The 21,169-nt window shown below is 40.6% G+C and overlaps 1 protein-coding gene across 2 annotated transcripts in view; it reads right to left on the bottom strand.

Moving 5' to 3' along the window:
- The window catches only part of WDR89 (WD repeat domain 89), a 41,742-nt gene extending 35,800 nt beyond the window's left edge, over positions 1 to 5,942 (bottom strand). Inside the window, exon 1 of one of the 2 annotated variants that reach the window (XM_028114762.2) lies at positions 5,864 to 5,942. The gene's annotated coding sequence lies outside the window, so the exon portion shown is untranslated. Of the gene's footprint in view, positions 1 to 5,343; positions 5,704 to 5,863 lie in introns of those variants that run through there. The other variant, XM_028114813.2, reaches the window with a different exon arrangement.
- Between the last annotated feature and the right edge of the window lie 15,227 nt (positions 5,943 to 21,169).

Raw genomic sequence — 21,169 nt, 5'->3', positions numbered from 1 at the left:
GTTTCTTTTAATTTTCCTATGAAACTATATTGTTAGCAAAGCGATGACATTTGGAGATTAATAGTAATTAACATTAAAAGACTTGCTAGAGGGCGCCTGGGTGGCTCAGTTGGTTAAGGGACTGCCTACGGCTCAGGTCATGATCCGGGAGTCCTGGGATCGAGTCCCACATCGGGCTCCCAGCTCAGCAGGGAGCCTGCTTCTCCCTCTGACCCTCTCCCCTCTCATGCTGTTTCTCTCTGCCTTGCTCTCTAATAAATAAATAAATAAAATCTTAAAAAAAAAAAAAAGATTTGCTAGCGGGGCACCTGGGTGGCTCAGTCATTAAGCATCTACCTTCAGCTCAGGTCATGGTCCCAGAGTCCTGTGATCAAGCCCCACATCAGGCTCCTTGCTTGGTGGGGAGCCTGCTTCTCCCTCTCCCACTCCCCTGCTTGTGTTCCCTCTCTCGCTGTCTCTCTCCCTCTCTCTGTCAAATAAATAAATAAAATCTTTAAAAAAAAAAAAAAAAGACTTGCTAGACAGGATTTTTATCATTTTTTGGTCTAGCCACCTTATGAAGAGGCAAAACACTGTGGTAGAGCTTTAAAAAAAAAAATCACCTGAACTAGTAGAATTTACAACAGAATTAATGCTAAATTTGAACCCTTTAAAAATACAACAGAGAGGGGCCCATGGGTGGCTCAGTTGCTTAAGCATCTGATTTCAGCTCAGGTCGTGATCCGAGGGTCCTACGATTGAGCCCCTTTTTTGAGCCCCATGTCAGGCTCCCTGCTCAGCAGGGAGTCTGCTTTTCCTTCTCCCTCTGCCCCTCCCCCCCTCATTCTAACAAATCAATATCTTAAAAAAAAAAGGTAAAACAGATACTTAATGACCTTAATAAAAGAATCACATTTTGCAAAGGACTACAGTATTTGTCATTTCATCGGGATTCTCACAACTATGAGAGTTAAGTTGGACAAGTAGTAGTATTATTTTACAAATAAGTAAGCTAAAGCTCAGAAAAGGTAAACATTTTGTATGGTCTAGATAAAAAGATCTTCTAACTCCAAGTGCTTCTTCTATCACATCGTTCTGTCAACAATTCTACACTTTATACTTTTCAAGTTGTTTCATGACAATTAATGCTTTGCCAAGAAAATTTGAAAATAATGAACACATAATGAAGGTTATGATCCTTAAAATGTTAAAGGGTTTTGTTAGAAATCTTGTTGTATGATGTATAATTTATCTAGATGAAATGGTTAACTCAGCCAAAATGAACTTGCAATCCAAGAAAAAAAATCTGTATTAAGTGAATCCCTTATCATCACTTATCATGATGAGGACTGAGTAATGTATAACAGATTGTTGTATCACTAAATTGTACACATGAAACTAATATAACACTGTATGTTAACTATACTGGAATTCAAATTAAAATCTTAATTAAAAAAATAAGTACATCCAATTTTAAATCCTTAAATGTGAAATAATGTGACCCTACAACAGTATTTTTTTCACGAGTTAAAAACAAAAATCATGGGGTGCCTGGGTGGCTCAGTCAGTTGAGTGTCTGCTTTCAGCTGGGTCATCTCAGGGTCCTGGGCTCCCTGCTCAGCGCAGAGTCTGCTTCTCCTTCTTCCCTTCCCCCTGCTCCTGCTCTCACTCTCTCCCAAATAAATGAATACAATCTTTTTTTTTTAAAGATTGTATTTATTTATTTGAGAGAGAGAGAATGAGAGATAGCACAAGAGGGAAGAGGGTCAGAGGGAGAAGCAGACTCCCCGCTGAGCAGGGAGCCCGATGCGGGACTCAATCCCGGGACTCCAGGATCATGACCTGAGCCGAAGGCAGTCGCTTTAACCAACGGAGCCACCCAGGCGCCCAAATGAATACAATTTTAAAAGGAAAAAAAAAAATTACTTCTAACTACCATTTATCTCAATCACCTAAGTTTATTCTAAACCCAATAAGGCAACTTATAAGATCTAATGATTCTTGATGACTGGGAAACCTAAGGAATTTTTTAGTCATTGAGAAATGCTAGCTTCCCAGAGATGATTAGGTTCAAAGACAGTTTTTTTGTTGTTTTTGTTTTTTAAGTAGGCTCTACACCCAGCGTGGAGCCCAATGCAGGGTTTGAACTCACAACCCTGAGATCAAGATCTAAGCTGAGATCAAGAGTCAGATGCTTAACTGACTGAGCCACCCAGGTCCCCTCAGTTTTTAAATGTACATTCCTCTATATTTATTTCACCTAGATTTAATTATTACCAAACCAAGGAACAGTGAGGGCTGGTGAAACAAACATTTAACAAATGAAATTACTTAGGCTTGGATTACTGGCAGAATTTTTTAAAAACTCAGTTACATAATTAGTTATCAGGAAAATGCCCAGTAAACAGTACTTTGTACTTCATAGCCTATAAACTGTATACTATACCCTCACATCCCTAAGTCAGGTGGCAGACTGTCCACACTGGAGTTGCAAAGATGACCTAAAACTAGTTTTGCAACCTATTAGCTTGACATCCATTTTGAGGAAATAAAAACACCAAAGTGAAGCAGCTGAAAAAAGAATTTCTTTGGAAGAAGTTATTTGTGAAAAAATACTGTGACAATTTTTTAGTTCCCATTTTACCAAGCATGAGTAGCTCAAACTCAGACCTTGATCTGGTCCCCTATAGACTATGAATATAGGATCTACGCTAAAGTCTAAGCCAAAGATCTACAGCCAAAGTCTAAGAGACTGTGGCTGGCTACCTGCTCAAAGAGAACAAAGAAAAATGGCTGCATTACATTGTTATTGGCCTGTAAATCCAGACTTTGTCAGGGCCAAGGATGTGAAGCTTTTTCCCGTGGATCTGATGATGGCATTGGTGTGGAGCCAGCTTAAAAAGGACTTTATCCAAGAAGCCTGTCTAGAGGCATTTGGATGCCATGGAGAGTTCACAGAGTGAAGAAACTAAAGGCTGGAGATTAAGGGCTGAGAGCAAATCTTAAGCAGCTGGCTAAGTATTGCCCATCGTGGCAGAGACTAACTCAGCAGCAGATCAGCAGTGAGGCACACAACTAGACGTTTGTTAGGTGTGGCTTTGTGTCAGAGAAAGCAACATGAGAAAAAGTAATGTAGGTCACTTCCAGGCCTGGCCATATAAATGTCCCACATGTACTTCTTCCAACTCCATACACAAAGCACAGAGATCTTTACTGAATAGTTCTTACATACTGAATGCCTATTCTGAGCTGGGCTCTTTTTCATAATCTTATTCCAACATACCCATACCAAATGGTAACAAACCCAATTTATCAGATCCTGTCTCCTAGTCATGATTTCCAGATAGACACGAGAGCAACAGTTGGGTTATTTTCTTCTGAAGATATGTCAAAAACCTGGTCATCAGAGCTACTGTCTTGCTGGGGGAATTGGAGAGTATTAATGATGAGGGACTGTCCGTCCAGTTTTCCATGAAGTCTAGCGCACACTCTAGCCTTAGGAGCAATGGGACCCAAAGTCTTTATCTGGTTGCTTAAATGGCTTCCTTATAATGAATCCCCATCATCTGAGGTCATATGGGGGACACAACTATGACTATAGTAAACTGGCTTTTATAAGCCACAAACAGTTTAAATCCCTAAAACAGCAATGTTTTATGATGTGGCAAATAATTCAGAAGAGTATCAAACATAGGCATATTATGAAGTTCAATACAAAAGTCACATGAATTTTTAAGGTAGAAGATTAGAACTCAAAGAAATGTTACTCTTCTAAGGTGTTAATGCACATCCACTTAGACTTTAAGCTGCACTGGAATAGGATCTCTTTACCCTCTTTATACCCTTTGTAGTAAGCTAAAAGATGGCCCCCAAAGATATCCAAATCCTAATTCCTATGAGTATTTTCTCACATGACAAAGGGGTTTTGTAATTAAGATCTTGAGATGGCAAGATTATTTTAGATTATCTAGGTGGAACCTAACCATAGGCACAAGAGAAAGGCAGAGGAAGATTCGACTACAGAAAACAGCGTGATGATGGAAGCAGAGATAGCAGTGACATGCTTGGAAAATGAAGGTACCACAAGCCAAGGAACATATGCAGCCACCAGAAGTTGAAAGGGGTAAGGAAATGAATCTTCTCTCAGAGCCTCCAGAAGGAACCAGAACTCAGAAGTTATTTAAGTTGAGCTACTTTTGCTTTAGGCTATCTACATCAGTCCAAGGTAAGAATACAGACCATCTGAGTAACACTTCTGCGTTTACAGGGAAAAACCGTCCTGAACCCTGGATGAATAGATAAGGGGGCCATATACGCTTAAGAGTATTTTGGAGCTTCCAGACTGGTGAACAAATGAAGACTGCGGAGAGTAGTGTGCCTACAGAGGGCATGGAAGCTTGCACCCTTTCTGCATACCTCGCTCCATGCATCTCTTCCATCTTGATGTTGAGTCATATACTTTATCATATCCTTTAATAAGCTGATAAATGCCTGCAAGTCAATCAAGATGCACTGGTGGAAGCTCTTCAGGCAGGGGTTATTAAAGCTGCAGTGCTGGAAGTGATGCAACCAGAGCCCCTGCCCAGAGATCCTCACTTACATCTCGCACTAGAAGTGCTACTCATCAAGCCAGACAACAGATGGCAGAAAATTTGGTTGAAAGCATCCTGGCTTCTCTCAATGGCCTTCCCATTCCTAATGAAATGCTACTTAAGTGATTCATGTAGGCTGAAAATTCAGGGGGAAGAAAACATAGATTAACTGGGGGAAAAAAATCTTTAAAGAGAAAAGAGGTAGTTCACATGTGGTACTAGGCTGCATGTGACCACTGCTTTATGTACATAGAATATATAAAACTACATATATAAAATTATCTATCTATCCATGCTATTTAACGCTCGTCTGGCCTCACAGGAAAGATTTTGATAAGCAAACACACATAGGTAGTTATCACCATTTATGCATAATTTATATATTATATCCATTCTCTCATTTGATCCTTACAACTGTAGGAAGTAGTCACGTAGTCCTATCTGGTATCGATTTCAATTCTGCAGTTGAGGAAGCTGCGGCTCAGTGGGTGACTTGCCCAAAGGTTAGAAAATGGCTCCTAGTCCAAGGTCTTCTACTAGATGATTTTACATCGATAATATCAATTCACTTATAAGTATGTTGTATTAACTTCTAAAATAACTTCAAGTTCGGAAAGAAAACAGAAGCAACATTTTACAACTTAATAGCGCATTTTAATTTTACGTCTTTGGAAACCACTGTTTATCAAGAGACAAGCTGAAGACAACAGGTGGACGAGTTACTATGCAGTCTGTTTCTTCACATGAAAATGAGAACAGTAAGAGTACCTACCCTTTAGATTGCTATGTGGATTATATAACCCACGTCAAGTGCTTAACATGGCTGGTCTCACAGTTTGTATTATACATTACAGGACGTCTCTTCCCAAATGAAAATCTGCTTTCTGACTTCAAAAATTTACAAACACAGGTGATAAGAAAAATGAGAGTTGCAGGAGAAAAACAAAAACAGGTCCTGGGTACCATTCCTTGAACAGGAGGCGAAGGGTACTTCGCTTCTACAGAAATGTGAGACAGAGGAGGCGATGGGGCCGGCGACAGCGACACCAACACCCAACCCGCGGAAGACGCGCGGGGCAGGGACAGCGCGGATGTGGTGCAGGGGCTCCCACCCCGGCACCAGAATCCCCAACACGTGGCTCCCTCCTCCCACCCCCACCCCACTTCCCTCAGAGGTCCTCGTGCCAGAGAATCAGCGACTACGGCCTTCTAGACTCAACCCGCACTGTCGCCGTCGGCGGAGAGAACCGACCATCCCGCGGACTAGCCCAACCCGACCCTATGAAATATACCTCAACTGCAAGCCCACAACGCGCGCAGGAAGAAACGCTAGCTCAGTCTCGGTGCGCAGCTGACGACCGGAAATCCACCCCCTACCTCTCTGATAGGGTAAACAAGCAAAGGAAAATGCAGAGCATTGGTCAGCGGCAGATAGGCGGGGAAAGAGAAAGAGGCGGGATGGGGAGGGGCGACGAATTGCCAAGAGCCAGACTCCCTGCGGATTGGACGAAAGCAGGACGTCTGCGCGTGCGTAGACCCAGTTTCCTAAAGCGCCGCACGGCACCTCCCCTTTTACGGTTCGTTAAAGGAAGTTTCAACGACTCATTGGTTGTGACGAAGGTTGTGTCTCCTGGCTGCGTGGCCAATAAAGGGTAAGAATAAAGCGGGTTCCGCCTCTTCCTCGGGCGACTGCGTTCTTCTGTTGACGTCGGGCAACGTGAGTTCCTTTCTGCTTTCAGACGCTGCAACTTCCACTGGGCCAAATTCGAGTATAGAATTCTTATGGTGACTAGGAGACTTCTACTGCGAATAAGAAATACTTAATAGTTAGGGCCCTGAAATACCCACATACTCCGAACTTCTAAGGATGACTTCAGTGTTGGAACGCAAAGAAACCTGTCCTTCATGCCCTTTTTTTGTGTGTGGCTGTGTCATTGGCTGAAATAGCTATCAATTTGAAAGTAGTTCCGCCTGCGCCCCCTGGGAACTCTGGGATCTGTAGTATCAGACGCTCAAGCCCTGTAGCTTTAAATGTGTTTCCTGCTACTGAGTTTTAATTTATTATCGTCACCCGCTGACGTCTACTGTGGTTTGATGTGTTCCGTTGCGCTTTTTATCTTTTCACTGATTAGCACCGTTAAAGCCAAAGAACACTTAGGGAAACTGAAAAGACTTCATGTGTGTTTGTAAAAATAAATAGCGTTTCATGCATTTTACGGCTTGTGCTTGTGCTAGATATTCGTAAATACAGTACTAAGATTCTTGGTTTGTAAAATTTTTGCTGTTCCACAAAACGGTCTTTGATTTTCAGATTAGTGTACATTGGAAAATATTTGAAAAGTACTCTAAATGTGGCAATTATATATACTATTTTGGCGTAGGTAGCCTCTGCTTACATAAATCAAGTGTTGATATGACAAGAAGCAGAACTGGCTGCTGTCTTGACAGGAGAATAGTGCTGTAGTTAAAATGTCAAGCGTGACCAATCTCAGCTTACACGCACTGTGTATTACTCAAGACTGTATTATGAAGTCCATTTTCAGCCTATCTGGAAACATTATGTTCAAGTAAGGCCGGGTTTCCCTACCTTTATTAAATCATGAACTTTCACTGCCCTGAGCCCATAGGGTAATATTTCATCACTTTTGTGTTTGGCAAAAGTAGAAATCGATCTATAAACACCAAAAATTTTCCCTGAGTGGTCTTTTCCCTCTCGACAATCGTTTCCCTTTTTAATATGTAATACAAACTGTTCCATTTGTGTAAGAAAAAACATGATTTGTGATATATAATAGTTCTACTTTCTGGATTTAAAATTAAGTACATTTTGTAGGATTAAAGCCAAGCAAAAACTGCTTTTATGACTGATGCTTGGAATTATTGCATTTTAAAAAAATAAAGTTATTTTTATAATTTTTTGTGTCTTCTTTCTAAATGACAAGAGAAGGTGTCAGGTTGTAAATGAAACATGGAAGATGTGATTTATTTTTATTCTCAGTAAATGAAGAGTCATACTAAGTGTAATCACTATTTCTCCTTTTCATATTCTGTATGATGTACGAAGTGAAATCTATGCATGCAAAAATCACCCTGAGGCAAAAATTCAGAATTATCAGTGTTTTTAAGATTTTATTTATTTGTCAGAGAGAGAGCACACAAGCAGGGGGAGCTGCAGGCAGAGGGAGAGGCAGGCTCCCTGCTGAGCAAGGAGCCTGATGTGGGACTTGATCCTAGGATTTTGGGATCACCACCCGAGCTGAAGGCAGATGCTTAACTGACTTAGCCACGCAGGCATCCCCAGAATTACACGTTTTAATGCTTCCCATTAGCATTTTAATACTATTTTTCCTTTTGCCTCCTAATTTAAGTCAGTGGTCCACATTTGGGATATAAATTAAATTCATATGACCAAGAATAAAAAAACATTAAAAACTGCAGGTGTCAAGACTGCTACTGTAGTTAGCAGTGTTTAGCAGAGTCAACTGAGTGACTGAATCATGAGCACGTTTGGCTAATCTGTATTAACTGTCCTAAGTGCTTACTCTTTTGGAAGCTCCTAAAGTGTTCCACTTAAAGAGAAAAGCTTAGTTATTTATTCAGAATTTAAAAACAGGTGCTCACTTCAGCAGCACATATACTAAAATTGGAACGACACAGAATTTAAAAACAGAAATGAAAACAGATACCATTACTGCCTTTTAAGATGTGAACCCTGGAATCATTTTTGTATCGTGTCTGTTGAGAAATAGGTTGAAGAACAACCTCAAAGTGAGATAAATGCAAGAAGAGTCTTGAGATGCAGGAAGAGAATATTACAACTTCTATTTGTATTTACTTTTTAATCTCAACATTTTTCTTTCCATTTTTGTGTTTTAAAAAATTATGCACATGATAGAACAGTGTAAATTTCTTGAAATCTAGCTATCTCATTTGGAGTGAATGGTAAAAAATTTGTGATCAAAATAGTCTGGGGGGTGTTAAAGAAAAATTATTCATGGTACTTACTAAAGACAGTGAGACAGACTTTATTCACGGGGAGCTACTGTGGTGGGGTTTTATAATAGGGGAGAGAGATTGAACTCAACTCTGAATACACAAGTGGGAATTTATAGCCAATGGGCAGGGTGTGGGGGTCAGTGGATGGAAAATTACTAAGAGGAAACAGGGTAAGGGGGATTATTGCTAGACTGAGTTAGCACTATTCTTACTGAAAACAGACTAGGGTAATCAGACATCACCTGGGGGTTGGTGAAGGATGAGGAACCCAGTCAGATAGGGTCAAACTGTTAGCATTCTTACTAGAACTGAACACCACAAGAGAGGACATGGGAGCCCAAGGTCAGGCCCTACTCAAAAAGAGAACAACTATATGTATTTAGACCTCCAGAGACACTTCTATATACACACAGAAATATTTGTATTTGCTATTAAACTACAAAGCCCAAATTGCACATAATACTTAGAAATACTCATGTTCAGTCACCGTATCAAGGCTCAACCAGAGAAATAGAACCAGTAGGAAATATATATTAAGACATTTTTTGCAAGGACTTGACGTGCACAGTTTTGGGGGCTGGCTGGGAGCAAGTCTGAAATCTGTAGAGCAGGCTGTCAGGAAAGGCAAGCTGGAATTCTCAGGCATGAGCTGAAGTTGTAGTCCACAGGCACAGGCGGAATTTCTTCTGGAAAACCTCAGTTCAGCTCTTAAGGCCTTTCAGCCAATTGAATCAGGCCCACCCAGATTACCCAGGATATAATCTTTATTTAAAGTCTACTGATGATCAATGTTAATTACATCTACAAAATGCCTTTACAGCAACACGTAGATGAAGAACTTCAAGTTTGAGAGTGGAGGTGGGGGTTTGGTGGTCAGGCCTGGAAGTCATTCCAGAGAACCACGTTTGACATAGTGTCTTGTATTTGTGGGAGTGGATTAGTATAAGCATACAGAATGTACAAACCATTCCCGTTTTCAACTCTCCAGTAAAATACATCTAAAGGGAACAGCCTTACTTCAAACTTCATTCCAGCCTGCTTCCTTAACTCCCTGCCTCATTTGGCTGGCTAGTCCTTGAGACCTTGGCCTAAGAGCCTACGTTTGAAGCCTCTGGCTTCATTCCTAAGCACCATATTCCTTTGTCCAACTCTTGAATCCCAGAGCCCATTGAAGGTTTCCCAGTAATACGGAAGACCTATGCCCAGGCAAGCATGCTTTCAATATGTAAGGGGTACTTCTGGCAAGCTACCAGCTCTGGCACTTTTGAAAATGTCAACAAGATGCCATTGAAGCCAGAGGGTGGGTGGTGAGGACATCCTGTGACAGGTGCCAGCTGGTTCACACCAGTTCCCATGACAAACTTTTTTTCAGTGGCGGTATTTTACCTCAGTTTTAAGATGGACTTTATTATTACTCCTTTCAGTTTAGACTGACGAAGGTTGTAGAAGAGGCAGGGCCAGTACTGAAACAGATAATTATGTTCATCAAAAACAGCACCTACTGCCAAAAACCCTCTTGACAGAGCTGCTTAAAGTGAATTGACTGGTTTGAGCTGTATGTTCTCTTCCTGCCACTTTGAAGTTAAAAAGAATGAACAAATAGTAAAATAGCACACTAAGTGGGGTTAAAAGGGGAAGAGAAAAAGGCCAGAGTATTTGACAAACTAGTCTTTGGGTCTTTTATTTAATTAAGAATTAGGATTATAGTTTATTTTATGCAGAGACGTATGGTTAGGACTGAAACAGCTTGGGGTCTTAATAATTGCTATGGGAAAATTCACTTTTTTCTTGAATAAGATATGAAAATGCCTATTTGCCCATGCATGTGAGGTGATTCAGAGCTTATGGCAAGATTAGCTCTAAAAGGACATAGCTGAAAGAGTTACTTATTGAATTGCTAAGATGAATGCCACTACACATTTACATCCTCTTTTTTCCTCCTCCTTGCATCCAACTGATACTAATTTTACTCTTCAGGGTACTTTTAAGAACTGTTCAGTTTGGGAAAGTTCCATCATACACAAAAGTAGAAAAAATGGTATCACAAACCCTTAGGTATATGACCCTATCACCCAACTTTAACTGATGGCTAAACTTATTTATATCTATGCTTGCACCCGTGTTCCTGTCACATTTCCTATCCCAGACATCATTTCCTGTGTAAGTATCTCTTCATATCTCTAAATGATATGGATTTTTTTCTCCAAACATAACCTCAATAGGCAGATATTTTAATAAGGACTGTTACTCAAGAGTAGGTGTGAGAGTTTGAGCAAGTTATTTAATCTCTCTAAGCTTCAAATTACTCATCAGGTGACACTAACTCCCTTTCAGGGGTTTTCTGAAGATTAAAAACACCCAGCACAGTGCTTGCCGCATTGTAGGCATTCAGGAATTGTTCTTCAAGTTCTGACCTTTGGTGGCCTTTACCACTTACTCTGAGAAGCTATAGGAAAGAAAACAAAAAAAGATGTTTGCTGAGCCTTTTAACTGTTGAAAATGATCCTTGAAAAAAAATTTTTTTTAAATTATAACGCTAGGGATGTACAACAGCTAGAAAGTGGAATCAAAGAAGTTTAAACGAGGTAGATCAAACTTATGGGCAAAGTAGAGCCCAATAAATGTGAACTTATGTGAAATACAGACTATTTGATTAATCTTAGGATTTTTTTCATGTGATCTCCAGCTGAGGTATGTGACGATATAATACACAACTATTTGAGCTATAAAAGAAATACGAAAGAAAACCTTGTGTTTTCTTTTGTAGGGTTTCTGGAACTTTTAGCCCCTCATAAGTCAAATAGCAATGGTGTTATTATCTTCATCTTTTTGGATTAGCTATTTACTCTCTCCTATTCTAGAAAAGTATTTAGTAGAAGGCTGGATTTAATTTTCTAAGCATTAAATTAAATATATTTCCTTGCCAGATAATACAATATCCTAAATTGCGTCAAACATTATAAAGATAGATCTGATCATGATTGCCAGCATCTTAATATCTAAGCAATAATAATATCACATTGCAACAAAGTTGCATTTTCTTTCATTTTAAAAATATGTAGTAATGATAGGATAAAATACAGTCACAGTGAGAGTGGGCAGCTTGAATGAGTTTGTAATTAGATGATTACAGATGATTGCCCTCAGGCTAATGAAGTGAAATGTTAGAAAAGGAACATTAAGTAGATTAAGTCTCAGTCATGAATATATTAATGTAATTAATTAGCATTTTGTCAGCTTCAAATTAAAATTTTGAAAATCAGTACTTGATAGTTGTTGGTTTTTACTACAAAGTGACTACTTTTTTTTAAAGTGACAATTTCTGATAATCATTTCCCACTGAAACTTGTAGCATGTGATAATTTTTCCCATAAATTTTCCACATTAAAAAAAACTACATTTCAAAAAACTTTGACTACTACTTAGAGCAGCTTGATCAGTGAAAAGAAAACTGTTTCTTTCAAAAAACAAAATCATAATTATGCCAAGCAAAAGAAGTCAGAGAAAGACAAATGTCATATGATTTCATTCATATGTGGAATTTAACAGAACAAACAAGTAAAGGGTTTAGAGAGAGAGGTAACCCAAGAAAGAGACTTTTTTTTTTTTTGAAGATTTTATTTATTTATTTGACAGAGACACAGCAAGAGAGGGAACACAAGCAGGGAGAGAGGGAGAGGGAGAGGGAGAAGCTGACTTCCCGGTGAGCAGGGAGCCTGACGCGGGGCTCAATCCCAGGACCATAGGATCATGACCTGAGCCGAAGGCAGATGCTTAAGGACTGAGCCACCAGAGGACAAACTGATGGTTACCAGAGGAGATGTGGGTGGGGGATGGGAGAAATCGGGGATGGAGATTAAGGAATGAATTTGTGAGGAGCACCGGATGTTGCATGGAAGTACTGAATCACTAAATTCACCTGAAACTAATATTACACTCTATGCTACCTAACTGGAATTTAAATACAAACTTTAAAAAAAGAAAAATAAACTAAAAAAAAGGAAAAATAAAAATCATAAATACCAAGTATAAGTGGGATAAATTATAACCTTTGTGATCCACCCCTGGGAGAAAGCTCTGGGCAGAAGAAAACAAATCTCCCTCTTTTCCATATAGATGCCTTGCCTGCCTATTTGATCAGCTAAGATAAGGAAAAGCAAGGATTTCAAAGTTTTACTATGTCTTTGAGTAGACAGATGGCATACGTAGAGGTAGATAACTAACATGAAATGGGCACCACTGTGGTCATTTCTTATGCAAGGAGGCCTCTGGGCATGATTAGGAAACTGGAGGTTAAGAAATGAGGAATGGAAACCACTCTGCAAAAATAATATAAATAACTACATCTGTTATGGCTAGGAACTCAAATAAAATATGTTTTATTTAGAAAATGTTTCTCCTTAATATGAAATGATTCATTCATTGAACAAATATCATTGCTCACATACTATATGTATGGTATATTTTAGGTCGTGATGATAAAATATTTTAAAATGTCCCTGCCTTCGTACAGCTTACTTTCTAGTTGGCAGACAAATATCTATAATTTATATTAAAAAGTATAAAACATAATTTCAGCTAATTATAAGTACTATGCAGGGTGGAATATTTAAATATTTAACACTGGTATGGCCAGCTTGTGATATTTGGTATGATTTCACATCTCCTTGTATTCCCTTGTGTTTTCTCTCTTCCTTCCCTGCCTTACTTCCCTTTCCTGCTCACTCCAACTTCCTTGACACTGAACTTCCCAATAAAGTGTTAGGGTATAAGCTTCCCCTCCCCGCTCCCACCCACTCCAAGTTTGAACATGGGCCAGCTTTCGCCTTGTTGTGGCTGGTGTTAGGCCTTTTGCTGCTGGATCATGGGAAGGTCTGGGAGATGCTAGGATAGCAGAAGCAGGGGGTGCATCAGGATCTGGGGCAGCAGCTACTTACTTTCCAGCACAGACGTAGAATATTTTAATATTATAGCAATTGATATAGCCATGCTAATGTATATCCACTGAAAATCAGCCATGGTCTTTGAAGGAAAATAGGGCAGGCTAAGAGGATAGAGTGATAGAATAATGCTGTACTAACTCTATCCTTTCTGAGTATAGTGTCCTTGGGAGGTGTCTGTGTATGCGCACGCGCGCGCGCGCACACACACACACACACACACACGTGGATATTTTATGTCTGTTGGACGACCAGAGAGCATGGGAGATATCTCTTTACCCCACACTGATGGAGAGATTCAGTGGGACAGGAACTAGGAATGCCAAAACCAACCTTACACTCTTTTTATGAAGCCTCCTTTGTGTTGTTCTGGACTGAATAATTCATATTTTAGGATATTTGTTACAATGCGTTATTGTTTCCTATAGATCGAACTGGTGGAATAGGGAGAGAGAGACAAATCCTAGTGCAAGACAAAAACCTTGTGTGGGGGTTTGTTTTCTGTGTGTGTTTAAAGGGGAGCAGAGGTTGCTAGAAGGAGATTCTAGGAAACTCAAGAGTGCCCTTCTTTCTGAGGTTGATCTCTACCCACGCACTTAATCACATGTCCTCTGAGGCCTTGAATGAATTGTATTCTCACTTTATTTTCAACCTTTTCCTCAGTTCTACCTTTTCCTTCTTCCTACAAATGTGTAAGTCTCTTCCGTTCTGTATAACAGTTTTCCTGTGATTTTGATTACCCATTGATTTACTCCATTTTGTTTTTTTATTTTTATTTACATTTACGAAAAACAAGACCGTTAACTCTGAAGAATTCCTCAGAGACTCAGTACTTATAGGTACCAAAGCCACAAGATGGCATTAGACCTAACACCAAAGTCTGTCATTGGAATCCCTGTTCCCTTTCCCATCCCATCGATCCTCACCTCTAAAAATGAACAGACAGCCAAAGATTCCAGACATTGGAGGAAAACCTCCAACAAAAACCAAACAGAGCCTGGAGAAAATAGGGTCAATGTAGGAAAAGCTTTAAAATAAGTTTTCTTTTCTTAAAGATTGATTAGAGGGGCACCTGGGTGGCTCAGTCAGTTAAGCAGCTGCCATCGGTTAAGGGCATGATCCTGGAGTCTGGGGATCGAGCCCCGCATCAGGCTCCCTGCTCAGTGGGGAAACTGCTTCTCCCTCTCCCTCTCCCTCTGCCTGCTGCTCCCCCTGCTTATGCTCTCTCTGTCAAATAAATAAATAAAATCTTAAAAAAAAAAGATTGATTAGAGAGAGAGCATGAGCCTGCAAGCGCGAGCAGGGGGAGAGGGGCAAAGGGAGAGGAAGAATTCTTAGAGCAGACTCCTGCTGAACATGGCTCCATCTCACCACCCTGAGATGACCTGAGCCAAAACCAAGAGTTGGTCTCTCAACCGACTGAGCCACCTAGGTGCCCAAAATAATTTCTATTATACTCATAAAGAGTTTGCATCCATAAAAGAGTAACAGATGATGTTACATGTAATTATATGTAATTATATATAACATCTGATTGCACATATCAGTTACAAGAAAGAGTTTGATATACATTATACATAGATATGCACTGTATATATTATGTGTGTAAAACATGTACAATATATAGGTCTATATTAGATATATATATTAGATATATATATATAAAGTATGTTATTAGTTAGCAAGAAGGAGCTCTTGGAAATGAAAAAATTCTCACAGAAAATAGAATAAAAGGGTGCCTGGGTGGCTCAGTCAGTTAAGTATGTACCTTCAGCTCAGGTCATGGTCCCGGAGTCCAGGGATCGAGTCCTGCATCGGGCAAACCAAGAAACAGACTCTTAACTACAGAGAACAAACTGATGGTTACCAGATGGGAGGTGAGCGGGGAGGGGCGGGGGATGAAACAGGTGATGGGGATTAAGGATGAGCACTTGTGATGTATGGAAGCAATGAATCACTATACTGTACACCTGAAACCAATATAACACTGTTAACTATACTGGAATTAAAATTAAAAACTTAATAGAAATTGTTTTCCTCTTTTTTCCATTTCCTTACTTTTTATTCTACTTTCTTTTTTTTTAAGATATATTTATTTATTTGAGAGAGAGAATGAGTGAGAGACCAGCGGGGGGAGGGGCAGAAGGAGAGGGAAAACAGACTCTCCACTGAGCAGGGAGCCCGATGGAGGGCTCCATCTCCAAACTCCAGGATCATGACCTGAGCTGAAGGTACATGCTTAACCGACTGAGCCACCCAGGCACCCCTTTATTCTTCTTTCTGTGAGAACTTTTTCATTTCTAAGAGCTCCTTCTTGTTAACTAATAACATACTTTATACATATATAATATATACCTAACATATACCTATACATTGTACACGTTTTACACACATAATATATAAAATGCATATCTAGGTATAATGTATATCAAACTCTTTCTTGTAACTGTTATGTGTAATTAGATATTATATATAATTACAAAGGTACGTTATTGTAAAATGTCGGTATCCTAGGCCTACAGAGAAGATCTAAAGAGCACCTGCAATAATGAGGGGGCTAGACCTTGGCAGAATGAAGTCCTCCACCATAGTGGGAAGTCAGTATCTAAAATCAATTTTAAAATAACCCTCCAGGGGCGCCTGGGTAGCTCAGTCAAGCGTCTGCCTTCGGCTCAGGTCATGATCCAAGGATCCTGGGATCGAGCCCCACGTCAGGCTCCCTGCTCGGCGGGAAGCCTGCTTCTCCCTCTCCCACTCCCCCTGCTTGTGTTCCCTCCCTCGCTGTGTCTCTGTCAAATAAATAAAATCTTAAAAAAAATAAAATAACCCTCCAGGGGCACCTGGGTGGCTCAGTCGGTTAAATGTCTGCCTTCCACTCAGGTCATGATCCCGGAATCACAGGATCAAGCCCCACATCAGGCTCCCTGCTCAGTGGAGAGCCTGCTTCTCCCTCTGCCCCTCACCCCACTCGTGCTCTCAAATAAATAAAAAATCTTAAAAAAAAATAACCCTTAAGAGCATTGTTTAGGGGCACCTGGGTGGCTCAGTCGGTTAAGCATCTGCCTTCGGCTCAGGTCATGATCCCAGGGTCCTGGGATTGAGCCCCGCATCAGGCTCCCTGCTCAGTGGGAAGCCTGCTTCTCACTCTCCCTCTGCTGCTCCCCCTGCTTGTGCTCACTTGCTCGCTTTCTCTCTCTGTCAAATAAATAAATAAAATCTTAAAAAAAAAAAAGAGTCCCATGCTCTACTGACTGAGCCAGCCAGGTGCCCCTTATAGACTTTCATTGCTTTGGAAAATAATAAGTAGTATTAATAAATACCTTTCTAGCTTCCTTGTTCCCTTTTGCCTGCAAATAAGCCTTACATCTCCACAGCCTGCTCTCTAAAATCAGGACGCCTCCTGCCTTCTGATCGCATTTATCAGCCCTCTCTCCTGAGCCTCAGAACATCTATTGAGCACCTAGAAAGGTGAATAAGACACCTTCCCCATCCTCACTGAATGGTCTAATAAAAAATAAGCACTTCCATGTATTTGATGATTAAATAAAAGTATGGACAATGGTTTATTCTGTGGGAATCCAAAAGAAAGAGCAACGTGTTGCCCGAGTTTGTCTCTTACTCACAGCTCCATGCCCTTGATAATGGTGATTTGTGTGTTTGGATTTTTTTGTGGCCATACAAAAGGACAACATGAAACTTTCTCTTACTGGTCCTCTCCTCTCCTTCCTCCCAGAAACAAAGGCTTTTCTTTCTTGCTCACCAGTCACTTTGTCCATTGTGCTCTGATTCTTTTTTACTCAGCAAACATTACAAGATTAATTAAGAACTCCAGCTGTGGAGTGGAGAAGACTCGGCACTTGTAGATACGTGACAGGGCAGGCTGCATATCTGCTTAGTGTCCAGTTGCTTCATTTCTTAGATGGAAAGTAAGACCACTGATAGAATATCGTTTTGAGTATTATGTGAGATAATTCATTTTAAATGCTTGGAATGCAGGTGTTTATTATGGTCATGTCAGTGTCCCCTTTTGGATACATTCCTTTTTTAAAAAATATTTTATTATTTGAGAGAGAGAATGAGATAGAGAGGGTACATGAACGGGGGGAGGGTCAGAGGGAGAGGCAGACTCCCCGCTGAGCAGGGAGCCCGATGCGGGACTCGATCCCGGGACTCCAGGATCATGACCTGAGCTGAAGGCAGTTGCTTAACCAACTGAGCCACCCAGGCACCCCCCTTCTGGATACATTCCTGAGGTGGACAAGGATTGTGTTTGATTCAACTTTTTATCACTGATGTCTAGTTCAGAGCTTGACAGCTGCCCGGCATCTGTTTGCTATGATGATATAGGAAGAAAGAAAAGCAGATCTAATGGAGACTGTGGGACCTGAATTGCTGTTAAAGGATGGATAACATCTAGTCAGGTGATGGGAGTGGCCAGTCCAAAAAGTCCATCATTGGGAAAGAGTATGTGGGAGCCACTGAGGCAATTAGCTTGCTTACAGAGAGGGTGTGTGTTGGGTTAGTGGGAGATAAGGTTGGTATGTGGGATAAAGTTGTGAGCATGAACAGGCGCAGAGGTATTTAGACCTGAGATGGTAAACAGGGACTCAGTAGGCTCTTAAGCAAAAATAATGCTACAATGCCAATACTTAAGGAAGGTTAGTGTGTGAGTCAGCGGGAATGCAAGACTCCCTCCCACACTCTCCACACCTGAAGAGTCACCACGGTTGGTATGGAGCTAAGTGAAAAGCAAGCATCTGAGTTTTGGCAGTGAAAGAAAAACCAGAGATGAGTCAGTGGCTACCTATAAGGAGCGGTGGAGTCAAGCAAAGATAAATTTTTTTTAAGATTTTATTTACTTATTTATTTATTTGACAGAGAGAGACACAGCGAGAGAGGGAACACAAGCAGGGGGAGTGGGAGAGGGAGAAGCAGGCTTCCCACTGAGCAGGGAGCCCGATGTGGGGCTCGATCCCAGGACCCTGGGATCACGACCTGAGCCGAAGGCAGACGCTTAATGACTGAGCCACCCAGGTGCCCCTCAAGCAAAGATAAATTTGAAAAGGAGAGCAGATTTAGAAGAAAACTGGGAGGGCAACATTCATTTTTTGAATTCAGCAAATACTTACTGAGCTTTTATTACAATGCAGAGCATTGCTGAGTACTGTTATAAATACAGAGTTCTGTCTCTTTGAGTAGAGGCGGTAATATAGGTACGCAGATCTCCATGTACAGGAAGGAACGTGCTAATGCCAGGAGAGAGAGAGAAAAGATGAATAAAGAGAGTATTTTATTTAATTAATTAATTTATTTATTTACTGGAGGGAGAGAGAGCACGAGCGGGGAGGGTTTGGGGGGTTAGAGGGACCCTCCTCCCTCTCATGTGAGGCTCGACCCCAGGACTCTGGGATCATGACCTGAGCGGAAAAGCAGATGCTTAACTGACTGAGCCACTGGGGCGCTCCAAGACAAGAGCATTTTAGACCAGTAATTCTCAAACTTTTTTGTTTTCAGGACCCCTCTACACTCTTAAAAATTATTCAGGACCCCAAAGAGCTTTTGTTTATATGTCTGTTGATAGTTACATATTTGAAATTAAAAGAAAAATTTTAAATATTTACCTAAATATTTAGGTAATTAAATATTTAGTAAAATACTAAAAATATTTTTAGTAACAATATTAAACCCCTTACGTGTTAACATAAGTAACGTTTTATGAAAAATATATTTAAAAATAAGTAGTAAGAGTGTTGCTCTGCTTTACATATTTGCAAGTCTCCTTAATGTCATATAGAAGACACCTGGATCTAATAGCTGCCTCTGCCATTCATTCAATTGTGATATGTTCTTTGGATTGAGTATTTGAAGAAAATCTGGCTTCATACAGATATGGAATAGGAAAAGGGAGGAATTCTCAGACTCTTTGAATGGGTCTCGGAGATCCTCAGGGGTCCTCAGTCCATATTTTCAGAATCCTTTTTCTAGATGGTAATGTTATTTAACCTTCTAGTTAGGATCCATTTTTAGGTGACTACCCCCATTCCCAACACTAGTGAGGGCTAACAGACAGGGAGTGGAACTTGTTGGATATTTAAAAAAATAATATACCTCCCCCCAAAAGATACACGGGAAAAGAAAGTTGCCCTTCAACCACTATCCCTCAACTACCCAGATTCCCATGCAGAAGGCAACCAATGTTTCAATTTTCTGTCATGTCAGCATGTGACATACAATGGCCAGTTAACAATATACCTTAGAGATTTGTTCTTATATGCATACAAAACATACATTATTTTATAATTCTGCTTATGTGGATATGGCATAATTGTTTAATTTTCTTTTATTACAGTGCTGTAAATACCCTTGCTCATGCATCTTCATGCACATACACAAGTATATCTTTTCCATAAATTATTAGAAACAGAATTGTTGGCTCAAAGAGATGTGCATTTTACATTTTGACAGCTACTGCCAAACTTAACCACCATAAAATATTTCTCCTATCTTATACATCCCAGTGTATTATGAAATTATTTTAGCTTTGTCATCCAATAAGTGAAAAAGTGCTGGGGCGCCTGGGTGGCTCAGTTGCTTAAGTGTCTGCCTTTGGCTCAGGTCATGATCCCTGGGTCCTGGGATCAAGTCCCACATCAGGCTCCTTGCTCAGCGGGGAGCCTGCGTCTCCCTCTCTCTCTCAAATGAATAAAATCTTAAAAAAAAGTAATTATTGGGCACCTGGGTGGCTCAGTTGGTTGGGCGACTGCCTTCGGTTCAGGTCATGATCCTGGAGTCCCGGGATCGAGTCCCACATCGGGCTCCCTGCTCAGCAGGGAGTCTGCTTCTCCCTCTGACCCTCTTCCCTCTCGTGCTCTCTATCTCTCATTCTCTCTCTCTCAGGTAAATAAATAAAATCTTTAAAAAATAAAAATAAATAAATAAATAAAAATAATTATTTTTAGGGGCTCCTGGGTGGCTCGGTTGTTAAGCGTCTGCCTTCGGCTCAGGTCATGATCCCAGGGTCCTGGGATCGAGCTCCGCATCGGGCTCCCTGCTTGGCGGGAAGCCTGCTTCTCCCTCTCCCACGCCCCCTGCTTGTGTTCCCTCTCTCTTTGTGTATCTCTCTGTCATATAAATAAATAAAATCTTTAAAAATATATAATTATTTTTTTAAAAAGTGAAAAAGTGCTATTGCATTATAGTTTTGATTGGCATTTCTACTAGGTGTTTTTCATTTCAATGAGTTAGCTATTTCTTATTTTTCTACTAGAACATTGGTTTTACTGATTTGTAGAAACTTTATATAGGAAGGCAGTGCTGGAAATGGAGGATTCTGGCAAGCCTGAAGATACATTGTAGAGACAGGCAAATATGGGGCCGGGTGTCCATATAAGGAATGCACTGAAAGGGCAGGCGGAAGGATGTAGAAGACCAGCCTTTTCTATTTGACATGTTTTATAGGCCTGTGCTTCGTGGGTATTGCTGACTGGTGTAGTGATCTCCAAGCTGGAGTTTGCAGGGCAACTCACTGAAGTTCAGGAATAAGATATTAGAGGACACCTGGGTGGCTCAGTTGGTTAAGTGTCTGCCTTCGGCTCAGGTCATGATCCTGGAGTCCCGGAATCGAGTCCCGCATCGGGCTCCCTGCTCAGCAGGGAGTCTGCT

The sequence above is a fragment of the Eumetopias jubatus genome, unplaced genomic scaffold (genome assembly GCF_037043125.1).
Source record: "Eumetopias jubatus isolate StellerSeaLion01/CBP00866 unplaced genomic scaffold, mEumJub1_p1.0 scaffold_7, whole genome shotgun sequence".
Lineage (NCBI taxonomy): Eukaryota > Metazoa > Chordata > Mammalia > Carnivora > Otariidae > Eumetopias > Eumetopias jubatus.
Note: the sequence above shows the minus strand (reverse complement) of the source record. Positions and strands in the feature narration are given on the sequence as shown.